General features: G+C 50.3%; 1 long non-coding RNA gene across 1 annotated transcript in view; it reads right to left on the minus strand.

Moving 5' to 3' along the window:
* LOC147712985 (uncharacterized) overlaps positions 1-23,991 on the minus strand; it is a 143,887-nt gene extending 119,896 nt beyond the window's left edge. The window contains exon 1 of the long non-coding RNA XR_015295779.1: positions 23,794-23,991. This is a non-coding gene — a long non-coding RNA (uncharacterized LOC147712985). The remainder of the gene's footprint in view (positions 1-23,793) is intronic.
* Between the last annotated feature and the right edge of the window lie 271 nt (positions 23,992-24,262).

Consider the following 24,262-nt stretch of genomic DNA (forward strand, 5'->3'; position numbering starts at 1 on the left):
CCGGTGGTAGGGCCTTGAACCACGAGGCATTCCGTGACACGTCCTCCTCCCCCTTTTGGGCAGTGAAGATGGTGCTTTCGTAGATGTCACTGTCCAGGTTCCCGGTTCATATCGCGTTTGGAACTTCCCGCCGGGGCGTCTGTTCCGTTTAATCACTCGGGTCCCCTGGCTCAGGCTTCTTGGCGTTGCTCCCTGCATCGGCTGGCTCGCTGATTTCCTTGTCGTCTCCGTTCTTGTGCCTCGTCAGTGTCAACCGGGGATGGTGTCCACCCCGGGGCAGTTGGGAGGAGGTCCCTCTGTGGTCCTTGGAACATGAGGGTCCATGGGCTCCTTTGCGTGGTGCAGTGAGGAGTGCCCCGATACTCCCGCAAGAATTCATGTAGTCGCTGTTCGGGGTCGGCTTGTTCCACCATTGCTATCCGGAATACCTTGTTGAGAGTCCGCATGAATCTCTCAATGTCCCCATTTGCCTGGGGCCATTGAGGTGTGATGCGCCGGTGGTGAATCCCTCTTGTTCTGAGGAACGTGGCAAATTCCGTCCCTTGGAAGGGTGGCCCATTGTCACTTCGTATCTCAGATGGGTATCCGAACATGGAGAATATCTTTTCCAACACCGGCCCTACGTGTGTGAATGTGGTGGAGGCAACCCTCTCCACTAGCGGGTACTTGGAGTAAGCATCGATGGCCACTAGTGTGTGTCCTTCGCCCGGGAAGCTTCCAAAATCTATGTTGATCTTGGTCCAGGGAGACGTGCAGGCTTCTTCCGTGATCACCAGTGCGGGCCTTTCAGGGTCACTTGTCAGCTGACAGGCCATGCAGTTCCTCACGTATTCCTCCACCATGTTCTCCAGCTCCGGGAACCATACTGTTAGAACCCAGTTGGTATGTTCCGTACACCCCTTCTCCCTGACCCGTGTGGGTCCTCCCACTGTGAAGCTTACTGTGGAATGTTGAGGTGCTCCTCAGTGAGGAGAGTTGGATGACCAATAAAGAGTTGTATTCCTACCAACTGTGTGGTGTCCTGAATACTACGACTTCCACTTCCAACACTGGCGACGGTACTGTGCAGGGGACAGTGATGGTCATCTCCCCTTTGAGTACTCTCTCAACACAGAAGAAAAAAGGAGAAAAGAAGTAAGGCTCGTGGAAAGTAGGGACCTACTATCCATTCCGGGGAGGACGAGAAGAAGGATAGCAGTGGTTTCCCACGTGTTTCATATTTAAAAGCGGACGGAGGACGTGAAGGGAGCCTTTTTACGAGCCGTTTTTGAGGAGTGTATGCGCAGATTCTCGTCCTATTGGCGTACTTGTGACTTGGACAGGACGTGAGCAGGGGCCTGTGATGACAGAATAGGTCTTGAGTGATCGTTTCAACCTCCGAGCCTACCTTTACCCTGGGGCTCCAACCCTCCAACCCTTCAAGTCTGTTCCGGTGAACAAGTGAGGAGTTTTGTAAGGAACATTGCTGTTAAAGTGGCGTACCTGGTAGCTGTGGCGTTTTAAGTGCCTTTCCCCTTCAGCGTGTGAGTAGACGAAGAGTGCGGACCTGTAGTGCCGAACAGTGTTCCAGCCCGGCGCCGCCTCAGAGAGATCAGCCCGCCTACTTTGTCAGTCAGGAAACAGAGCGCATCCCGGGCCCGGAGGTTTCCCACAGCAGCGAGCAGTGTCTCAGCCCGGCGCAGCCTCCAAGGAAACCCGCCCGCCTGGCCACAGAGAATCCTTGTGACAGAGCGCATCTGGGCGGCAAGTGTGGGTTGCTTTGCGTTTGCGTGCTGGTGTGACAGAAAAGAATCGTGAGCAGTGTCTCACCTTCACAACGTCTCAGTGGGGATTTTCCGCCTTAATCTTCAAAGTGAGTGCGGAGCCTGGCGGCTTTCTCCTCCTTTTTTTTTTAGGTATTGTCCGTGTGTGTGCTTTGCCGGTACACCCTGTGAGGAGGCCGATTCCCAGAAGTCGAGGCAGTGAGGACGTACACCCATATTGTGACCTTTCTGTTGGTATCCACCGAGGTAACTTTTTATATGTGCCATAAGTTGCTTGTATCATCCACCGTTGGTCTCCTGAGGAACTGGTCCTGTGAGAATTATATCTGCCTGCGTTACCCAGATTTAGTTCTAGGATCAAGGGTCGAACTGTGTTAAAATTGGTGCCCTTGCCGAGTGTAGAAAGCTTTTGAGGACAGAGGAACTCACATCCTTCCTAGGGCCTAAACTGTGTGAATATTCTAAAATCATTCACGTTACTTAAGGCGGGTGTGCCTTTGTCAAGGTAGAATTCCTTGAGGACACGTAAATCCCCATCCACCCCCAGGTTCCTTCCTTTCCCTTTTCTTTCCGTGGGGTGGTAGGGTTTCACCATGGCAGCTGCAAGCATGAACCAACCCCCGCCTTTCCTAAATGACATTGGGGAACCTGAGATAACTTGGAAAGAATGGGTGAAACTCTTTGAGTCCTATCTGATAGCGATTGGGGGACAGAGGTTTAATTCCATAAGGAAACAGCACATTTTGTTACACAATTTGGGTGTGCAGGGGCGCAAAGTGTATGAGAATTTACCTGTACCAGAGCGTGATGAGAATGCTGTGGGGGAGGTGGATGTGTTTGCGCAGACCATGGAAAAGTTGGAGAAGCATTTTGGGGACAGAATAAATGTGGTCCTGGAGCGACATAAGTTTTTTAAGAGATGCCAGGGGAAGCAAGAGTCTGTACAAAATTATATTGCTGTATTGTGGGGTTTGTCTCAGCTTTGCGAATTTGGGGACCTCATTGACTCTTTAATACGAGATCAATTGGTAAGGTGTACAAATAATCCACGTATTCAGGAGAAACTGTTAGCAAAGAATCCAGGGCTAAAAGAAGCTGTTGAGATAGCAAAGTCAGTGGAACATACCGCAAGATGTGTCAAGGAAATGAAACCTGAGGGAGAGTTAGTAGCCTCCATAAATGATGCAAAAGAGAGAGTAGAGGTGTACAAGATGAAATTTAGAGAAAATGCTAGCACCAAAGTAGAACACAGGGAGAAAGGTCCAAAGTGTTATCGTTGCGGCAGTAACAACCATTTTGCCACCTTTTTCCAATGCCCAGCCAGATATGTCACCTGCAAGAAATGTAACAGAAGGGGGCATTTCGCCAGGGTATGCCGCGATGGCGAATTACATCCTAGGGAGAATGAAAGAGGAGCTGATAGGGGTGCCAATAGAGAAGTGAAATGCATTGAACAAAAAATGGAAAAACTTATTTTACAGATTAAAGATGTTGATGACACTGTCAATTCCATATATCCTAAATGTGAAGTACTAATTGACGATGAGCGCATTGAAATGTTTGCTGATTCTTGTTCTCCGTTCACCTTGATAAATAAAGACGACTTTGAGTCCATGGGGAAAAACAAGATTAGCGATCTAAAGAATCCTGATATCTCTCCCGCAGGATACAATAGGGGCAGTATACCCCTACTGGGGATGAAGGAGGTGCAGCTACAATTTAAGGATAGGAAAACGCACGGAACTATCTATGTGGTCAAGTCTGGTTCAAACCTTTTGGGATGGGTTCAGCAGAAGGAGTTGGGGATTATACTGGATCCCAATAGTGCAGAACAGGTGTTACTTACGGAAAAGTTCCTGGGAAGTAATAATATCTGTGAGGAATTTGACCAGCTGTTCAAGGAAGAACTAGGATGCCTGCACAATTTCCAACATAGGATCAAACTAAAACAAAATGCAAAACCAGTAGTGCACGGGCTGCGCACAGTGCCCCTCAAATTGAAGCAGCCTTTTGAAAATGAACTGCGCACGTTGTGCGATTTGGACATTATACAACCGGTTGAATGCTCTGAGTGGGTGGCCCCAATTGTTCTCGCGGCCAAGTCCAGTGGTGATGGCATCCGCCTCTGTGTGGATTTGCGCAGTTTAAATGACTGCATCTGGGTGGAGAGACATCCTTTGCCAGTCATCAACGAGATGCTAAGCACAATGGGTCCCGCAAATTCTTTTAGCGTAATTGATCTATCCATGGCGTACCACCAGATCGAATTGCACCCAGACTCAAGGCCTCTCACTGCGTTTATTACGCCTTTTGGAGCCTTTATGTTCAGAAGAATGCCGTTTGGCCTTGAGTCTGCGGCGGCCATCTTTCAGCGAGTCATGCAGAAGATCCTCGAGGGGGTGGAATGCACTATGTGCTTCCAAGACGACATTTTGGTCTACGGAAAGGACTCAGAAGAACATGACAAGGTACTCAGGAAGGTCTTCGGAAGACTGATGGATGCAGGCCTAACTGTAAAAAAGGAAAAGTGCAGAATCAAGGTGAAGCAAGTTGAGTACTTGGGCCATTCCATCACAGAACAGGGGTTCAGGCCCAAAGGGAGTTTGATCCGCGCAGTGAAGGAAGCGCCTAGTCCGCGCAACAAAGAAGAGCTCAAATCTTTTTTGGGACTCATGGAGTACATGTCAAAGTATGTGGGAAACTTTGCAACCAAGTGTGAGCCCATGAGAGAGATGTTGAAAAAGGACAAAGAATTTGTGTGGAATGAGGAGCTGGAGACTGTTGCCAACACTCTGAGAAAAGATCTAATCAACTCACCTGCATTAGGAACGTTTGATCCAAACAAGAGGACCATCCTGGCAATGGATGCATCGAACTACGGGTTGGGGGCCACCCAAATCCAGAAGGATGGAGGAGATGAAAAAGTGATTGCCTATGCATCCAGGAGTCTTACCTCACCAGAGAAAAATTACTCTGTAATAGAAAGAGAAGCCCTGGCGTGTTTTTGGGCGGTCAGGCACTTCAAGTTTTTTTTATGGGGAATAAGGTTTACGATGCAGACGGATCACAAGCCCCTCATGTATGTGTTCTCTGTGAAAGGTTTAGAGAACTGCACCCCACGCATCAGCAGGTGGATCTTGGGACTTGAACATTACAACTTCAAAATCGAGCACGTACCAGGCAGGGAAAACGTCATCGCCGATTTTCTGTCGAGGTCACCACTACCGGAGGAGGAGGGACCTGAGGAAGTTTTGGACAGCCCCATAATGATGATGGATTTTCCTGCCATCACGGAGAAAGAGTGGGAAGAGAATATGAAGGAAGACAGTGAACTCAAAGTTCTAGTGGAGCGGTTAAAGAAAGGATGGCCCATAAAAAAGAGAGATGTTGAAGCAGAACTGGAAGGATTCTGGGAGGTACGGAATGAATTGAGTGTCATCAATGGGAGGGTGTACCGCAACAACAGGGTAATTCCGCCTAAGGGATTACGCAAAAGAGTGATAGACCTGGCGCACGAAGGTCACCTTGGGCGTAGTGCCACGAAAGGTAGATTGAGGACAAACTTTTGGTTTCCTAAAATGGACAACATGACAGAGGAAACTGTAAAAGAGTGTGGAGCATGTGCCAGAAGCGACAAGACAAAAGTGATACACAAGTCACCTTTGTCTCCAGTGGAGGTTCCAACCAAGCCATGGAATAAACTAGCTTTAGACATCATCGGACCCATGCAAAACCTTGGGGTACAAAAGAGATTCATGTTGGTTCTGATAGATTATACCTCCCACTGGGTGAAGCAAAAATTTGTACACACTATCAACACCAAAGCAGTAATTCTATTCCTAAAGGAGGTGTTTTGTGTAGAGGGCATCCCCTCCACTTTAGTTACTGACAATGGGGTACAATTCACTTCTGAGGAAATGCAGAAATTTCTGGAAATGTCTGGAATCAAACATGAGACCACAGCGCTCTATTGCCCTAAAGCCAATGGCATGGTGGAGAGGGCAAATAGGGTTATCAAAGAAAATATCCAGCTGGCCACCATAAATGGTCGTGACGTTGAGGATTGTTTGAGGGAATGTTTGTGGGCTTATCACACCTCGCCCAATAGAATAACTGGGATCTCTCCTTTTGTGTCTTTACGCGGGAGGGAGCCAAGTACCAAGTTTAACCCTTGTTGGTTAAATGGGGGGGATATCAGGAATGTGGACAGGGAGGAAGCAGGAGAGAAGGTCAAACAACATCAAGATGTATACAAACAATGGTATGATAAGAAACATGGTGTGAAGTTGCAAAGGTGGGAAGTGGGGGACATGGCGCAGGCCAGAAAGAACACCAAATTGGGAACTGACAACAGCAAGTTCCATGCTCCCAGCAAGATTGTCAAAGTGTTAAAAAATGTTGTTCAGTTTGAAAATGGTCAATGGTGGAGTTGTGACAATATTGTTAAAGTGCTGCCATAACCTTTTTCCTACAGGTTCACTGCTGTTCCCCTAAGGGAGCCCACTAGTCTCTGTGAAGTTTTATCTCCTTGGCGTGCATGGTGGAAACTCAATATGAGGAAGGGAGATGTGTTAGAACTCAGTTGGTATGTTCCGTACACCCCTTCTCCCTGACCCGTGTGGGTCCTCCCACTGTGAAGCTTACTGTGGAATGTTGAGGTGCTCCTCAGTGAGGAGAGTTGGATGACCAATAAAGAGTTGTATTCCTACCAACTGTGTGGTGTCCTGAATACTACGACTTCCACTTCCAACACATACCTTTTCCCTCATGCGTGCCTTCATCTTGGTTGTGCCCTGATGACCCACGTGGGCGAGTTGTACTGCCCGGTGTCTCAGGCTGTGGGGGATTACCAGCCGTGACCCTCTCAGCAATATTCCGTCTTCCGTGGCACTTAGTTCGTGCCAGACTCGCCAAATCTTTGTGAGAGACTCCTTATCTTCCGCGGACCAGGAGTTGGATGGACGTAAGTACTCGGTCCACGAGCCTTCTTGGACTGCCTGAAGAGACTTCAGATAGATGTTGTTGGCGGCAGCGGCTTCCTTGATGTCCTCTATTGTCATGTTTGCGGGCTTGAAGTGAGTGCCACCCACTGGGTGTACTCCTCGCAATCGTCGTCTACTGATTCTGGCTCCTGTTGAGAGGGATGACGCGACAGGTAATCGGCAGGGTTCTTGGCCCCCGGGCGATATATTACTTCCATCTCGTACGATTGTAGTTGGATCACCCATCGTTCAATGCGAGGTGGTGGATGTGGGGCAGTACCCTTAAAGAGGGACACCAGGGGTAGGTGGTCAGTGACCATGACAAAGGAGTGTCCTTGTAGATATGAAAGAAAATGGCCACACGCCCACTTAATGGCGAGAGCCTCCCTCTCGATCTGGGCGTACCTGGTTTCAGTCGGCGTTAGGGCCTTGCTGGCAAAAGCTAATGCCGTCCACTGGCCGGGTTCATGCTCTTGGGTCAGGACAGCACCGAGGCCCACCGGGCTGGCATCGACGATTACCTCTGTACGTTTTGTGGGGTCAAAGTATGAAAGAGTGGCTTTCTCCAGGAGAGCATCCTTGATTCCCAGGAATGCTTCGTCTTCTTTCGTGCCCCACTGCCACATGGCATTCGCCTTGGTCAGCGCTCGTAGCGGCTCGCTTCGCGTGGCTAGGCCCGGTATGAACCGGCCACAGTAGGTAGCCATGCCGAGGAAACTCCTTACTTCCGTTCGGGATTTTGGTGGTAAGGCATCCTTGATGGCCTTGGACTTCCTCGGATCTATTTGGACGCCTTCCTGGTTAAAGACGTAGCCGAAGAATTCAATGGAGGGCTGAAAGAACTGACACAGTGTCGCTCCATGGGTGCTCAGTCTCTCTAGGACATCTCGCAGCTGTTTGTAATGCTCTGACGCAGTGGCGGAGTGTATCAGAATGTCATCACTGACTTTTATTACCCCCGGCAGTCCGGACAGGAGTTCCCTGATGGTGTTCTGGAACACCTCCGCCGCCGACGAGATACCAAAGTTTAAACGCTTATAGCGTCGGAGGCCAAGATGGGTGCTAAAGGTGGTGATAAATCGGCTTTCCTCCGCAAGTGATAGTTGATGGTATCCAGCGTTTAAGTCTATTTTCGAGAACCACTTCGACCCGTTCACATCCGCCACAATGTCATCCATAGTGGGGGTCAGATGTCTCTCCCTCCAAGTCAAGTCAAGTCAAGTCATAAAATTTGTATAGCGCACTACATACCCAGAGGGTTTCAAGGCGCTTAGGAAGGGGAGGAGGATTATTTGTCAAATATCCACGTTTTAAGCTGCTTTCTGAACGCTAGGTGGTTCTGGGTGAGGCGAAGGTAAGCGGGGAGTGAGTTCCATGTTTTAGCAGCCAGGTATGAAAAGGATCTGCCTCCCATGGTGGTCTTGTTGATGCGAGGTACAGTGGCGAGGGCTTGGCTGGAAGAACGTAGTTGGCGGGAGGGGGTGTAGAAGGACAGTCGAGAGTTGAGGCAATCTGGTCCGATGTCGTAGAGTGATTTGTGTGCGTGGGTAAGCAGTCGGAAAGTGATCCTCTTATTGACGGGTAGCCAGTGGAGGTCTTTAAGGTGACCAGAGATGTGTTCGTTGCGTGGAATGTCTAGTATGAGCCTGGCTGAGGCGTTTTGGATTCGTTGGAGTTTCTTCTGGAGTTTAGCGGTGGTACCTGCGTAGAGTGTGTTTCCGTAGTCCAGTCGGCTCGTGACCAGAGCGTGGGTGACTGTTTTCCTTGTTTCGGAGGGGATCCAGCGAAATGTTTTTCTGAGCATGCGAAGAATGTTGAAGCAGGAAGAGGATACGGCGTTGACTTGTCTGTTCATTGAGGGTGAAGAATCCAGGATGACGCCAAGGTTCCGTGCGTGGTCTGTCGGGATGGGTGCTTTTCCGAGGGCTTCCGGCCACCAGGAGTCGTCCCAAGCAGAGGGGGATGTACCTAAGATGAGGACTTCTGTTTTGTCTGAGTTCAGTTTCAGACGGCTTTGTTTCATCCATTCGGCAACTTCTTTCATTCCTTCGTGAAGGTTAGTTTTGGAGGTGTTGGGGTCTTTGGTGAGTGATAGGATCAGTTGGGTGTCATCCGCGTAGGAGATGATGTTGAGGTTGTGTTGGCGGGCGATGGCCGCGAGGGGGCTCATGTATACATTGAAGATGGTGGGGCTGAGTGAGGATCCTTGTGGTACACCGCAGATGACTTCAGTGGCCTCTGACTTGAATGGTGGAAGGCGGACTCTCTGGGTTCTTCCGGTGTGGAACGAGGTGATCCATTCAAGTGCTTTTCCTTGTATTCCGATGTTTCTGAGGCGCTGTAGAAGGGTGCTGTGGCAGACTGTATCGAATGCTGCAGAGAGGTCGAGGAGGATGAGGGCGACTGTGTCTCCATTGTCCAGTAGAGTTCGAATGTCGTCTGTTGCTGCGATGAGGGCGGTCTCAGTGCTGTGTTTTGCTCGGAAGCCAGATTGTGAGGGGTCGAGGGATTTGTTGGCTTCGAGGAAGGCGGCAAGCTGGTTGTTGACGGCTTTCTCGATGACTTTGGCCGGGAAAGGAAGAAGTGAGATGGGGCGGTAATTTTTGAGTTCGGTGGGGTCCGCTGTTGGTTTTTTCAGAAGGGCGGTGAGTTCAGCGTGTTTCCAGTCTTCTGGGAAGGTAGCGCCGCGTTCGGTAGCCGCATATCGATGCACAGGCGGATTTCGCCGGGTTGCTTAGGCTTCTCCATGATGACCATTGGAGATACCCAAGGGGTGGGCCCCGTGACTTTTTCTATGACGCCCAGGCTCTCCTGCTTTTCAAGTTCTTTCTCCACCAGGGGGCGTAGGTGAAATGGTATCCGGCGGTGGCGCAGGGCGGTAGGAGTGACAGACTTGTCGATATGTAGTTTGATCGGTTCACATTTTATGCAACCCAGGCCTCGGAATAATTCTGGGAATCGTCCCAAGCAGTTCATCTACTTGATGTGCTCTGATACGATTGGCAAATGCTATTAGTTTCAAGTCTTCACCGGTGTGACTATTTAGTAGTGTGTCGGCCTCTCGGTTAATTATGTGGACTGTCGCCATCACTTCTGACTCATCGGCCTGAATGGGTATTGTGATTTTTCCTTTGAGGGGTAGCGGTGTGTCTGCTCCGTAGGCAAATATCCTCGTCTTGGATGGTAATACCAGAGGCCGTGGGCGTAGTTTGTTGAACTGCTGCAGGCCCATTACATTGACGGTGGACCCAGTGTCAATGATGGCCTTAACTTCATTTCCCGCCATCTGCACAACACACGTAGGTTGTGGCCGTCGCCGTCGCTTGAGCTCTCGTGCGAATGAGACGATGTAGGCCTCTTCATCCTCCGACTCCGAGTCGTCATACACCGTGGGTAGGTGTTTCTCTGCTTTTGCCGGTGGTGGGTCGGCCAACGAAAGTTGACGGACAGCTTTGGTAGGCGTCCGTGATTTCTTGAAGGTTTGTGACGTGTTCCTTCTGCGGCACACTGATGCGAAGTGGTTTGGGATTCCACAATTTTCACATGTCTGCGCTTGGGCTGGGCAGTCCTTGGCTGCGTGGGGCTCGTGCCCACAATACCCACACCGCGCTCGGGGCGGGTCTCTCCGATAATCTGGGTCTCTCCGATATCCTTTCTGTGGTGGTCCACGCGGTTGTGCCCGCACCGCGTCTGCCCTTTCAACCTTGATGGTGTCCGTCTTGATCTGGGGTTTGTGTAATGCTTGTTCCATGGTGGTGGCTCTAACGTTTGCAAGTTGTTGAGATCTGGCCAGAATTAAGATGTCTTCCAAGGAGATCCCTGGCTTGCGTAGAATCGACCCTCTCAGTGTCTTGTCTCGACACCCTTGAATAATCTGCCTTCTTATGGCCTTTAATTGGTCTTCGTCGGTGGAACTGGCTAACTCTCTGACGCGGGTGTGGAAGTGGTCCATCGTCTCACCTTCCCTCTGGCGTGCCTGTCCCAGTTTGAATACTTCGAAGTCTACGTTCAGTTGGGGGTCAAAATGGCCGTTGAGGGCAGCAACCGCCGCGTCGTAATCATCCGCCGCCCCCGTGTTGGGCAGGTGTTTAAACAGTCTAAATATTTCATCCCCTGCGTAGTGTAGCAAAAGTGACCTTTTTACTGCTTTGTCTGTCTCTCTCGTGACTATGAAGTAGTTTTCTAGTCTTTCGAGCCATACTTTCCACCTTAGTGAGGCTGTGGACGGGTCTTCCGCTTCACTGAACGGTGGCAGCAACCCGATGCAGCGTGTTGAAACGAGATGGGGATGGTGGCGGCTGGTGCATCTGCGTCCCCCATAGTGATGGTGTGCCAGTATGCAGTTGTCCGTGTGTTCCTTTCAGAGTGTTGTTACCTGTTGCGCCGATTCTGTGACGTCGCGTGGTAGCTGCGCGGCTCACCTCGTCTCCGTTGCGGGTTACGCAGTCCTCCAGTGGTGTGGGGGTGTTGAGGTCCTACTCAACTCAGGAATGCAGTTTGTATTCCCTCCAGGGCGCAGTATGGCACACTCCCTGCTGTTTTCACGACTCACGCGCAATGCGTGAGCATCTGCAGGGCGTTTTCCGCGTCTCACGCGCAATGCGTGAGGATTGGCAGGGCGACGGGCCGGTCCGCGACGCACGCGAGATGCGTGAGAAATGGCATCCAATCACGTGTGCGGTCCGGTCCCGCCAGCTTCGGTGCCGCGTCTCCCGGGAGGCAGTAGAGGAGACTCCAGGGCCCAGGTGCTGAGGCAGGGACAGCCGTGTGAGCTCAGGGGCAGGGTGTCGCCACACAAGGCGAACACGCGGTCGACACGGTGGAAGGAAGCGGGTCGCTCCGCTCAGGCCACCGGTGTACGGGCGAGGGTTGGGCCCCCTCTGCTCATTGCCAATGTTGTGCACAGCAATGTGAGGCCACCTCAGGCCTAGAGGGGCTATTACTGTTGCGCAGGGGCAGGTCGCGCAGCGGCTCAGCAAACAGGCAGACACCAGTGTCACTGTCGGAAGTGACGTGCTCGAGCGCCCGTCCTCCTTTTATTTAGCCCCGCAGGCCACGCCTGGCCTGCGGATGTGGGAGTGCATGTGTGCGTGCGGCAACTAGACCGTTGCCAGCATTACAGATATGAACTTTTCTGGTTAGTTACTGTCAGAGTTATGACGTTTCCCTTCATGCGAAAGAAACTCTCGCAAACTGGTTGCCCTGCCTTAAGACTTCCCGCTCTCCGGCAGCACGATGTGAATCACGTCCTCCGCTGCACCTGACTGGACAACATTAACGACTTCGGATAACCTTGCGGGTGAGTAGTGCGCTATACAAGTATCAATTTACATTTTACGTCAGGCTGCAGGCTGTCAGTCAGCCATGCCGCACTTCAAAGAATCTGATCACAGGAAGTTTATCCATGATAGGCACTGCAGTTCCTTTGTCACTATGAGTGTGAGCCAGCCAACACTGATTTAGCTCCTCACAGTGCTTACTTGATGGGTTTAGGTATGGTACCTGTGAGTGCCCTGTAAGAAGGAACGCCATATACTCAGGGCGGGTACTGCACTGGCTAGAAGTGGGAGGTGGCACAGATGGTGCCACCCAACAGAATAGCAGGTAGCGTGCTCAGGTTGGCCTTCCACACTCCGTAGTCAACTCTGAGTGACCCTTTCCCTATCACCACAAGGCTCCCAGGGTAAGTCCAAAGGGGGCAGCTCGTGGTGAGTGAGCGATGGGTAAGTACATGCATGTCTACTCTTTCCAGGTACGGAAACCCCCCATGTGGGTTTTCCATTCCTAGAGGGATAGGCTGTTCCCCAAGGACACCTCCTGGGTTTTGCTGCCGCTCTTGTTGTGACCTTAGGGCTCTGGTCACTTTCCCACTCTAAATGCAGTGTGAAAGTGCACGCACCCTACCCACACACGTCAGAAAGCAGTGCTGACATGGTGTTTTCAAACTTGTATCAAGCCTGCCACTGCAGCTCTGTGTGTGTGCAATTGCAGTTCCGCACAGGTTGGCCTTTCTGATCCACTGGCCTATCCTGAGGGTGCCTTTCACGAACGATGGATTTAGGCCCAGATCTCTGTACTGGGGTGAATGTATGACATTGGTCTACCTTCTGTCCATCAATTGTTCTTTTTGCGTTTGTCCCCCTGAGTGGGACAGGTATGCCCAGACGTGGGTCCTAAGCTCGCCATGCCACTGGAATCAAGCTGTCCTGGCTGTTGAGGAATAAAACCCCGAACACAGCCCTAGGATGCTTGTTTCCAGTCCAGGGAGGACCTGAGCTGGCAGTTTGGGCTGGACTGTTCCCATTGGGCACATGGTCAAGACTGATTTGCATATGGCGGGGTTCAAACTGGAATGGCATGGTAGGCAAAAAAACGATCTATTCAGGCCTGGATCTCTGTACTGTGGTGAATGTATGACATTGTTTTACATTCTGTACATCAATTGTTTTTTTGCATTTTTCACAAACACTGAAGCCCACATAGAGTAAGTCCTAAGGGGTGAAGCAGGTGGCAAGTGGAAGGCAGGGCAGGGCAGGTAAACATGTGTGTTCCCTGCCCAGTGAGGAATGTCTATGTGTGCTTGCACGATCTATGAAGTTCACTGTTCCCATAGGTTAACAAGGTGGAATGAGTTAAATTACAGTAGAGCAGCCTCATCATGTTTCCTAACATTGGATTCATAATGACAACCCCTCTCCTACAATAAAGAAGATTTTGTCATAAACAGCTTAGAAATGCCACAACTAGGAAGTGGGCATTTCTATATCCTATAAAAATCTTTGTGTGCCTTTTAGTTAAACTCCAGTCCACACTGGAGGTTGGGGTAGCACATCTGTGAATTCCCCAGCGACAAATATAAAGGGAGGAAGAGGTTTTGACACTTGGCCTCTGGGAGCCAGATCATGGTCCCACTAAAGATTGAATGAATGAATATAAGCTTTGTAAAGCGCAAACTTAGCCCAGGGGTGTCAAGGCGCTGCGGAAATGTGTCAGGATACAGAGGTGCCCATAAATAAAAGGCTTACAGATTTGGAATAGTGAAGAGCCAGGTCTTCAAGGCCTTACGGAACAGAGAATGGGTTTCTAGAGCCGTGATTGAAAGAGGAAGGGAGTTCCAAAGTTTTGCCACAGCCAGCGAGAAGGCCCTACCCCCCCATCTGGCTTTCCTAAACCTAGGGACTATCAGAAGGTTCTTGCTAGCAGATCTTAGCTGCTTCGATGGGACATATCTCTGAAAGAGTTTTTTTTATGCCTCCTGACCCTAAATTGTAGAAGGACTTGTGTACCAAACACAGGGCTTTGAATACAATTCTCCGACCCAGCGGAAGCCAGTGTAGATTGCTGATAGTGGCCGAGACAGAGTGATATTTGGGAAGGCCCATCACAAGCCTGGCAGCAGCCTTCTGCACTAGTTGAAGTCGATGCACAAGCCCCTTATTTATCCCCACATAAAGGGCATTACAGTAGTCTAATCTAGACAACACAAGGGCCACAACTGCCTGTTTCCGCGCGAAAAAGGAAAGAAATTGGGAGATCTTTCTAAGGCTCCTTATAATCCCAAAACGGATGTATGACGTTACAACGCATACTTTTACCACGCATACCATTACAACGCGGTATTTACAACGAATACCGTTACAACGCATAGCGCTTAGAGGTGCTGGATAGTGGTAAGTATAATTTTATATTCCAACTCCAGTCCCCGTGGACACTAGGGAAGGTGTTGGATATAAAATTATACTTATTCCCTATCCTAGAGCGCCCCCCAGCGCAATGCGTTGTAATGGTATGCGTGGTAATGCCTGCGTTGTAATGGTAGTGCGTTGTAAAAACTTTGTTGTAACAGTTGTATACCTCCCAAAACAGGTAGTAACTGTTCTATTTATTTGTGGGCCCATGGAAAGGGAGGTGTCAACTATGATGCCTAGATTTTCGGCACTGGGGGCAGGATTCAAGCGTATCGGGCCACCAGGCCTCTGACCAGATCTCCTGATTGTTTCCAAAAATAAAACCTCAGTTTTATCCCCATTGAGTCTTAGATAATTTTCTACCATCCAGGAGGCCACTGCCTGCATGCAGTTTTTAAAATTTGCCGCTGATGCTTCAACACTGTCAGTAATCGTAATCATGATTTGAGTGTCATCAACGTAGGATAGCACTTCTAGCCCAAAATATCTTACAACCCTAGCAAGCGGGCTACAAAAATATTAAACAGGGTAGGACTCAATGAGGATCCCTGGGGGGCTCTGCAAAACAACTGATTGAGAACTAAGAAGAATTGGCCCATCTTGGGTGGAGCCCTCAATCCCAATTTCCCTGAGCCTCCCAACCAATCTTAAGGGAGAAATAGTATTGAAGGCTGCGGTAAGGGCCAGAAGGATCAGTAAAGTTGTGTGACTGGTGTCAACCAAATTTCGGATGTTATTGACTACAAAGGTTAAGGCCGTCTCCCACTATGCTCACTTCTGAACCCATGCTGCGAGCCATCAAGCAGCTGGTGATCCTTCAAATAGGAGCTGAGATGAAAGTTCAAATGATTCCCCAGAATTTTTGCTGGGACAGGCAACAGGGAAATGGGCCAGTAGTTCTTTAGCTCCGCTGGATCCAAGAGGGCTTCTTTAAAAGAGGTTTAACCACTGCAGTTTTCCACGCGATGGGATACTGGCCTGATGTAATAACAACATTAAGGATTGAGGTCAAGGGTCTGCATTCCATTGCCTCATGGCAGACAAGACTGACATTTAGGGGAGACATCTGTGGTTCAGAGGGAAACCCTCTGAACCACCCCCAACTTCAAAGGCACACTACAGTATAACTGCTGGTGCCATACTACAGTCGGAGAGAGATAAACATGTGGAGACGTAGGATATCTGAGAACCTGGAACTGCATGGTGCACCATGCCAGAGGAATATGGTGTGCACAAGGAGGAGTACTGCCTTTCAAAGGGACCATGTGTCCTTTCTGAATAGTGGCTGGCCTAGGCTGACTACTTGCTGCTGTGTGGAACCCTGAAGTGTGCTCTCCAAGGGCTTGTTGCCGTGCCCCCATTCTCTTATGGAGGTCTCAAGGACATCAAAGACTTCCCGTGAGGGACCCATACCATCTACCTGTGACATCTGGAGAGAATGGAAAGGGGCGACCACTCGGTCCCCCCGAACGTATGGTGGAGTGCCTCGATCCCCCCGGGAAGCCATTTTTGGGCGGGAGGCGTGTCTCGGCTGGTATGCCCGAAGCGGCGTAGCCGGGGCGCGCTTTTTCCCGCCCTGGAGTGGGCTGGCCTAGACACCGACGTAGCCAGCCCCGCCCTAGGGGCGGGCAGGGGCGGGTTCTCGCCCGCCCTGAAGACGGATAAAAAGAGACGCAAGACCAGAAGACGTCCTCTTGTTCTTGTGCTCCGAAGCTGCACCTCCTCGCTACACGTGAGCTCGGGACAGAACGAAGAGCCAATTTTGAGCGTTTTGATCCTTTTCTTTGTCTTCTAGATACTTCCTCGGGGAGATGCCCAAGAAAGGCGCGAAGAGAATGACGACCGACCAGATGGTGCGGGCCCTTTGCAAAGAAGTGTCCGACATAAAGAAACGGTTGGCAGAACGGGACGGGGAGGAGGGTACGGGCCCTGCGCCGGCTGGAGGGAGACCTAAGAGGTCGAGAAGGGTTCCAGCCGGTGGAGACGTCCCGGTTCCCTCTGCCCCGCTCGAGGCGCCGACCCCAGTACCGATCGAGGGGAATCCAATCCCTGTTGTCGTCACCCCGACACCCAAGGGAGACATGCCCCCCGAGCTGGCAGCACAGCTAGCAGCATGGTTGGGGGATAGTAGTGATGGCGCCGCGGCTGCCGAGGCACAGGCGCTGATAAAAGGACTTCGTGAGAAAAGGGAGGCGGCTAAAGACAAGCCGCAAGCGGCGGAAGTCGCGTCCGGTTCAGGTAAGCGGCCATTGCCGATTGCAAGGGACGAGTCAGCACCCTCTCGTAGAGAGAGACTGGGACAACATGTGCCTTTGGCTATAAAGGAAAAGATCTGGTCTGGGGAGTATGTGAATATTTTTTCCTTGCTTGTTGACCATTATGATATGGAGCATGTTAAAAGTCAGAAGGACTTAATGCATCCGAGTGTTTGGCGCGCAAAAATGGCCGCCTTTAAGGTGAATGAGACTATTGGCAACTGGGGTAATGCGTGGGGTATTTTCACATCGATTTTGGGGGGTCGTAGGCCCGAGTTGCTTCCTGAGTTTCCCGTTTATCAATCACGAATTATGGGGTACTCGACATCGTATCAAGGTAACCATTGGTTTTGTTATGACAACCTGTTCAGGAAAGAGAAGGAACATAACAAGAGTTTGTCTTGGGATTGTTACGATTCTATAACATGGGATAAAATGAAAGAATCGGGAATGTTAAGAATGCCATTGGTTGGGGGCAATGTTATTGATTACTCCCGCCAAAATGTGGGGACGCCCTTTCGTCAAAGTGCGAGCACCGACGACCAGTCGAGGCCCGCAGGCAATACAGGGAGAAAGGGTTTCTGTTTTAATTTTAACAAAGGGAAATGTACCAGGCCTCCGGGATTGTGTAAATTCAAGCACGAATGTAGTACGTGTGGGTCGTCCCATCCTGAGTCATCGTGCAGAGCCAGAACGGGTGAGAATGGGGGTAAGGGGGGCGCCAAACAGGTCTAAGCTTGGCCGAGGGGCGCCGTTACCAACCCCGATTGATACCTTGGCAATGATTCCTTGGCTCAGCGAATACCCGGATCGTACTTCTGCCGGGGTGCTGCGGAACGGTTTTTCACATGGTTTCCGCATCCCGGTGGGGGACTTTCAGGGGGTAGGGATGTGCAAAAATCAACTTTCCGTGTTACAACATACATCTGTGGTGCATGAGAAAATTCAGAAAGAGGTTAGCCGGGGTCGGGTTGCCGGCCCGTTTAGTGTACCCCCGGTACCGAATTTTGTGTGTTCTCCGTTAGGGGTGGTCCCCAAGAGGGACCCAGGTGAGTTCCGTTTGATCCATAATCTGTCTGCTCCACATGGTCTTTCGGTGAACAACGCAATTGATCCGGAAGTTTGTTCGGTGCGATACGCATCGTTTGATGAGGCAGTAGCCATCTTGAATCGCCTGGGGCCCGGGACGTTGATGGCGAAATCTGATATCGAGTCAGCGTTCCGGTTGCTCCCGGTACACCCAGACGATCAGCGTCTTTTGGGATTCGGGTTCCAGGGGTCATTTTACATGGATAGGTGTATGCCAATGGGTTGCTCTATATCATGTGCTTATTTTGAGCAATTCAGTACTTTCCTGCAATGGGTGTTTACTAAGAAAACGGGTTTTCGAAATGTAATGCACTACCTTGACGACTTTTTGTTCCTGGGCTCCGCCGGAAGTCCCGAATGTGCCCAGGCCTTAGATGAATTCTGTGTGTTGATGGGTCATTTTGGTGTGCCATTGGCAACGGGTAAGACTATGGGTCCCACGACTTGCCTCGAGTTTTTGGGGATCGAGTTGGACTCAAGGGAGGGGTGTTTCCGTTTACCAGCTAGCAAAGTGTTGACATTCAGGACAGCCCTCCAAGTATGTTTAAATGCACCTAAGGTTACACTGCACCAGTTGCAACAATTAGTGGGAAAGTTGAACTTTGCCTTGAGGGTGATCCCAATGGCTCGCCCGTTTTCCCGCTCGATTGCCCAATCAATGGTTGGCTTAAGAGAGGGGCATCATCGCACGAGATTATCGGCCGAAGTCCGCCAGGACATGCGGATTTGGTTAGCATTTTTGGCGGACTTCAATGGCCGAGTCGTCTGGAACAAGCCAGCCGTGTCCTCCGAAGAGCTTGGGCTATGGACAGATTCAGCAGGAAGTATAGGTTTTGGCGCCATCTTCGGCACAAAATGGTCTGCACAAAAGTGGCCCTTATGGTGGCACGAGAAGGGGCTGACGGGTAATATAGCTTTCCTTGAACTATTTCCCATTCTGGTGGCCCTGAGAACATGGCCAGACGGGTTCAGAGATCATTCTGTCGTGTTCTGGTCCGACAATATGACCGTGGTAGAATGCATCAATAGTCAGGCAGCCCGTTGTAAATTGATTTTGAGGCTGCTCAAAGAAATTGTCTTACTGTGTATGCAACTGAACGTGATATTCAGAGCAAAACATGTCCCAGGGGTGATGAATCAGGCTGCTGATGCACTGTCTCGTTTTCACATGCAGGCTTTCTCGGGTTTCCTTCCTTCAGCGGACCCAGAGCCGGCACCCTTCCCCGAAGCTCTCTGGTCTCTCGGTGCCCCGAACTTCGTCACCTCGTGGGAGAGAGTCTAGCACCCAGGACAAGGAAGGCATATGAAGGGGCGTTTCAGGCCTATTTAGCCTTTTTGGGGGAAGAGAGAGGGGGACTGTGGGGGCAGGAAGAGTGTGTAGTACTTTTTCTGATGTCTTTACGTAGGGCTGGGAAATCGGTGGCTACGGCCCAAAGGCATCGTGCCGCCATTTCCTTTGTTGCCAAGGCCCACGGCATCCAGGACCCGACAGCGTCTTTTACGGTACAAAAAGCGCTGCGTGGGTGGCAACGCCTAGAGGGTCGCAGAGTGGACGTAAGACGACCGATAGGTCTGGATAGGATGGCCCAGTTACTGGCCTCACTCCCTAACACGTGCTCGTCCCCTTTCGAGACCTGTTTGTTCCGGACTGCATTTACGCTGGCATTTCACGGGGCTATGAGAGTTAGTGAGCTGGTTGCAAAGAACAAACAGGATGTGTCGGGGGGCTTGTGCAGGGAACATGTCCGGATCAGGGGCGATGCGATGATTGTCTCCTTTCTCAGGTCCAAGTCCGACCAAGACGGGAGGGGGGACTGCACGATCATTCGCCGGACCCCCGGATCCTCCATGTGTCCGGTACAGTGCTTAGAAGACTACCTAGCACGAAGGGTGGCATCATGGGGGGGGACATTGTTGAGGCATGCAGACGCCACCCCACTGACGAGGTTTCAGTTTCAGCGGGTGCTTGCAATGGCCATTGCCGCAACGGGCTTGGACCCGGGCGAATTTGGGACCCATTCCTTTCGGATAGGGGCTGCCACTGAAGCTACAGCCAGGGGTCTTAATGTAGAACAAGTAAAACGTGTGGGGCGTTGGTCCTCCAATTGTTATAAGAGGTACGTGCGATTGCACATGTTGTGAAGCTGTAATCATGTACTCAGGCCTCTTGTCTTTGTTTGTTTTCAGTTGCGCAAGCCTACGAGGCAGGGCGGACTGTGCAGTCGACCCAACACCAGGCCAGCGGTTGCACATCACAGGCTGTAAGGAAGGAGGTGTGGGTCGTGGGCCACTCATACGTGAGACGGGCCGCGGACGTATTCAAAGCAGGTGACATGGTTCACGTACCTGGGGAATACGGGTACAGAGTGTCCTTCTACGGAAGGGGCGGTCTCTGTATTGACCAGTTTCAGGAATTTTTTGAGGGTTTGTTAGAGCGGGTGAGGTCACCGCCGTCCATAGTCATAGTGCATTTAGGGGGTAATGATTTGGTCACTACCGGTAGACGACTTCTCCTGGAGACGATGCTTTCCACGGTAAGTTGGTTAGCAAGGAGAGTTCCGGGGTGCATAATTGCGTGGTCTCATATGATCCCACGAAAAGTATGGCGGGGGGCTATCTCGATCCCTGCTTTAAATCATTCTGTTAGAAAACTGAATAACAAAGTGAGTAGGTTGTTCCGTTCCAAGACATTGCATTCGATCTCGCATAGTTGTATTAATGATGACAGTATGTATCTGGGGGATGGTGTGCATTTGTCGAGGGTGGGGAATGAGTTACTCATAGGAGACTTCTTAGCCTGGTTAAAATCATTTAAGACATGACCTTTAGGTAGGAGTTTTTGTGGGGGGTCCGGATAGCCGGTCAACTATCCGGACCTGTGGCGGTAAGGTCATGATCGGTGAGCACTAATTGGTAGATCCCTATGAGTGGGCGTCACCCAACACGGATGGGAGCGCTCGGGAGAGGTGGCCATTGGCCCCTCAGTGGGGAGGCGGTCCCGTCTAAGGGCGGGTCGCCGGAAGTAAAGGAAAGGCGGTCAAGGCCCCTTCCGTTGTAGGAGGGGTTACAGCCCCCTCCTGGGGAATTTCCCGGGGCCAGGGTCATCTGCGACGGCAGATGCGGTAAGTTGTGTGGGATGGGGGGAGGTCCACGATACCTTCTAGATACCACACACAAGTCTTCGAACGACCTTTAAATGGCGTCGAGTCTTAAGTGCCCCCGTCAAGTCAAGGGAAATTGTTAGTAGTTGCACTTGAGGTAAGCCTCTGTGCTGTCGCCCCTCACAAGTGGGAGGGGTAAGTCTGGTTAGGGATCTTGACACCGGTTATGACCTTGCCGTTGGCCCTTAAACGTTAGGATGTACAATTTCAGTGTTTCTAGAGAATGTTTTTGTTGGATGCTAGTTCGGCTAGGAGAAACTCTGTATTAGAGAATATGTTAAGGTGAGCCAAACATCGCAATGTGATAATGAAATTGTACATAAAATGAAACGTTTAATGTTTAATTTTTTGTTTTAATAAATACGGCCGGGGGAGGGTCACTCCCTCCCCACATCCAAAAACTTCAAGAACTGTTTCCGGTTTCCCTTCCTTTTGGGGATTGTGTTGAGAGGGGGTGGCGGGTATCTCAGCCATATGGAAAGGGGCGACCACTCGGTCCCCCCGAACGTATGGTGGAGTGCCTCGATCCCCCCGGGAAGCCATTTTTGGGCGGGAGGCGTGTCTCGGCTGGTATGCCCGAAGCGGCGTAGCCGGGGCGCGCTTTTTCCCGCCCTGGAGTGGGCTGGCCTAGACACCGACGTAGCCAGCCCCGCCCTAGGGGCGGGCAGGGGCGGGTTCTCGCCCGCCCTGAAGACGGATAAAAAGAGACGCAAGACCAGAAGACGTCCTCTTGTTCTTGTGCTCCGAAGCTGCACCTCCTCGCTACACGTGAGCTCGGGACAGAACGAAGAGCCAATTTTGACCCACCCACCAGCCCCTGAGGACAGCAAGTTGTTGTGCAATAAAGTGAATTTATAAGTTCGTTTTTCCATTCCGTTTACAGGCTGCGAAAGTATCAGTTTGTTGTTGATCATAATAAAGTATGGTGAATATTGTGTAGTGTTTCGATTAAAATGATTTGATGTAGTGTTGTATTTTTAGCATGTTCCTTCGGTCGTAGCGACCAATGTTTTTTGTAGGTGGAATAAAATTGTCGTATTTATTTTTTTGGTAGGCGGTAAGGTCATGATCGGTGAGCACTAATTGGTAGATCCCTATGAGTGGGCGTCACCCAACACGGATGGGAGCGCTCGGGAGAGGTGGCCATTGGCCCCTCAGTGGGGAGGCGGTCCCGTCTAAGGGCGGGTCGCCGGAAGTAAAGGAAAGGCGGTCAAGGCCCCTTCCGTTGTAGGAGGGGTTACAGCCCCCTCCTGGGGAATTTCCCGGGGCCAGGGTCATCTGCGACGGCAGATGCGGTAAGTTGTGTGGGATGGGGGGAGGTCCACGATACCTTCTAGATACCACACACAAGTCTTCGAACGACCTTTAAATGGCGTCGAGTCTTAAGTGCCCCCGTCAAGTCAAGGGAAATTGTTAGTAGTTGCACTTGAGGTAAGCCTCTGTGCTGTCGCCCCTCACAAGTGGGAGGGGTAAGTCTGGTTAGGGATCTTGACACCGGTTATGACCTTGCCGTTGGCCCTTAAACGTTAGGATGTACAATTTCAGTGTTTCTAGAGAATGTTTTTGTTGGATGCTAGTTCGGCTAGGAGAAACTCTGTATTAGAGAATATGTTAAGGTGAGCCAAACATCGCAATGTGATAATGAAATTGTACATAAAATGAAACGTTTAATGTTTAATTTTTTGTTTTAATAAATACGGCCGGGGGAGGGTCACTCCCTCCCCACATCCAAAAACTTCAAGAACTGTTTCCGGTTTCCCTTCCTTTTGGGGATTGTGTTGAGAGGGGGTGGCGGGTATCTCAGCCATAATGCCCTTATAAGTGCCAACATCGTTGCTGGATCCCAACTGATAGCATCAGGTGAGCTTGAAATGAAGAATTGTGTCTGGAGACTGGATTGACGTGTGCAGAGCCCAAAAGCAGTGCCAGAATCAAAGGAGTGGGGTATTTGCATCATGAGTACCTCAACACACCTAATCATCTTCTAACACTACAGGATAATTTGAGCATCAAGTAAGAACAAATTGACGAGCATCTAGGGCTTCAGTGGGATAACTGAAATTAGATCATGAAGGCAAGCACTGCAACAAACAGGGTATTTAGAAAGGGCTTGGGGGATCCTCCATTGTCAGTTTATTCTAAGTTGAGTGTTGTATCACTGCTAGAAAGCAAGATAATTCTAATGGCACTCTTGACTTCGAGAGTAATAAGGCTTACAGCTATGTGCGATTGTGTCCGTGAAACTATGTAATATTTAAATAATCATTATTTAACAAAGAAGAAAACAAAAGGAACAGTCCTTCCAAGGAAGACATCTGTGTCAGAGGGACAGAATACAGTTCTCCTCAGGGAGTTGAAACTCATAGTTGATAAAAGTCAGCTTAATAGAAACTTTACTTGGTGACTAGCATGCATTTGGCTGGTAGTGACCAAGGAATGGTGTGGGCGAGTTTCCTATGGGAGGTCAATATTATTCCGGCTCAGTGTTACATATTTAGGACAACTATCGGGCTCCGAACATGTTCCTACCTTCAGGATTATACTGTGCCATGGTTGATTTGGTGCTGTGACTATGTTCCCTCTCTGACCTCCTTAATGGAACTCTGCTCTCCTGGTTTTTAGGTCTCGACCTAAAGCATTGCTTTTAGCAATGCTTGTTGTTGAGATTTCTAGTAAGCCGTTTGAAAAGTCTGCCAAGGGCAGATTAGCCACAGTTCATGTGAGAAAAGCGCACGTACAAACCAGCCACGTCACACACCACCATTTGTCTGCCTCCCATCAGACTTCAAAGGCTCTCCCTCCCCGCCCCCACCACAGCAATGCCGACAGCTTGTTTACCATTGTTTAGCATTTACCATCGATTCTTCTTCAAACGAGTCCTGCCAGGGCCCATCTCTGCTACAGCGTCGCCTATTCAAATATAACAAGGCTGCATTTCCTGCTCGCATCGATGCTGATGGAATCGCAAACTCTAATCTAATCTTACATTGAGGTGTCAATTAGTTAAAGCGAAAGCGCTCACAAAACCTACTGCTTTCAATTCTATTGAATACAGAGAGGAACAAAATAGCAACATGGAGATCGCCTTGGCAGAGAAGATTTTCAATAAGGGAAACTGTAACCCATGCAGTGCTGGATGTTGAAACATGAATCTGCTGAAGCAACTTGCGGTTCCAACTGTAAGGTCTATAATGTGATGTTTCCTCTTTTGGTGAGCCTAAAGTGACTCCTAAGAACTTGAATCTATGCAGAATGTCCAGTGTTAGCCCATTCATGCGATTATCACTATGTCTTCCAAATTATGTTACTTTTGTTTTGGAGATG

The sequence above is a fragment of the Lissotriton vulgaris genome, chromosome 5 (genome assembly GCF_964263255.1).
Source record: "Lissotriton vulgaris chromosome 5, aLisVul1.2, whole genome shotgun sequence".
NCBI classification, from domain to species: Eukaryota; Metazoa; Chordata; class Amphibia; order Caudata; family Salamandridae; genus Lissotriton; species Lissotriton vulgaris.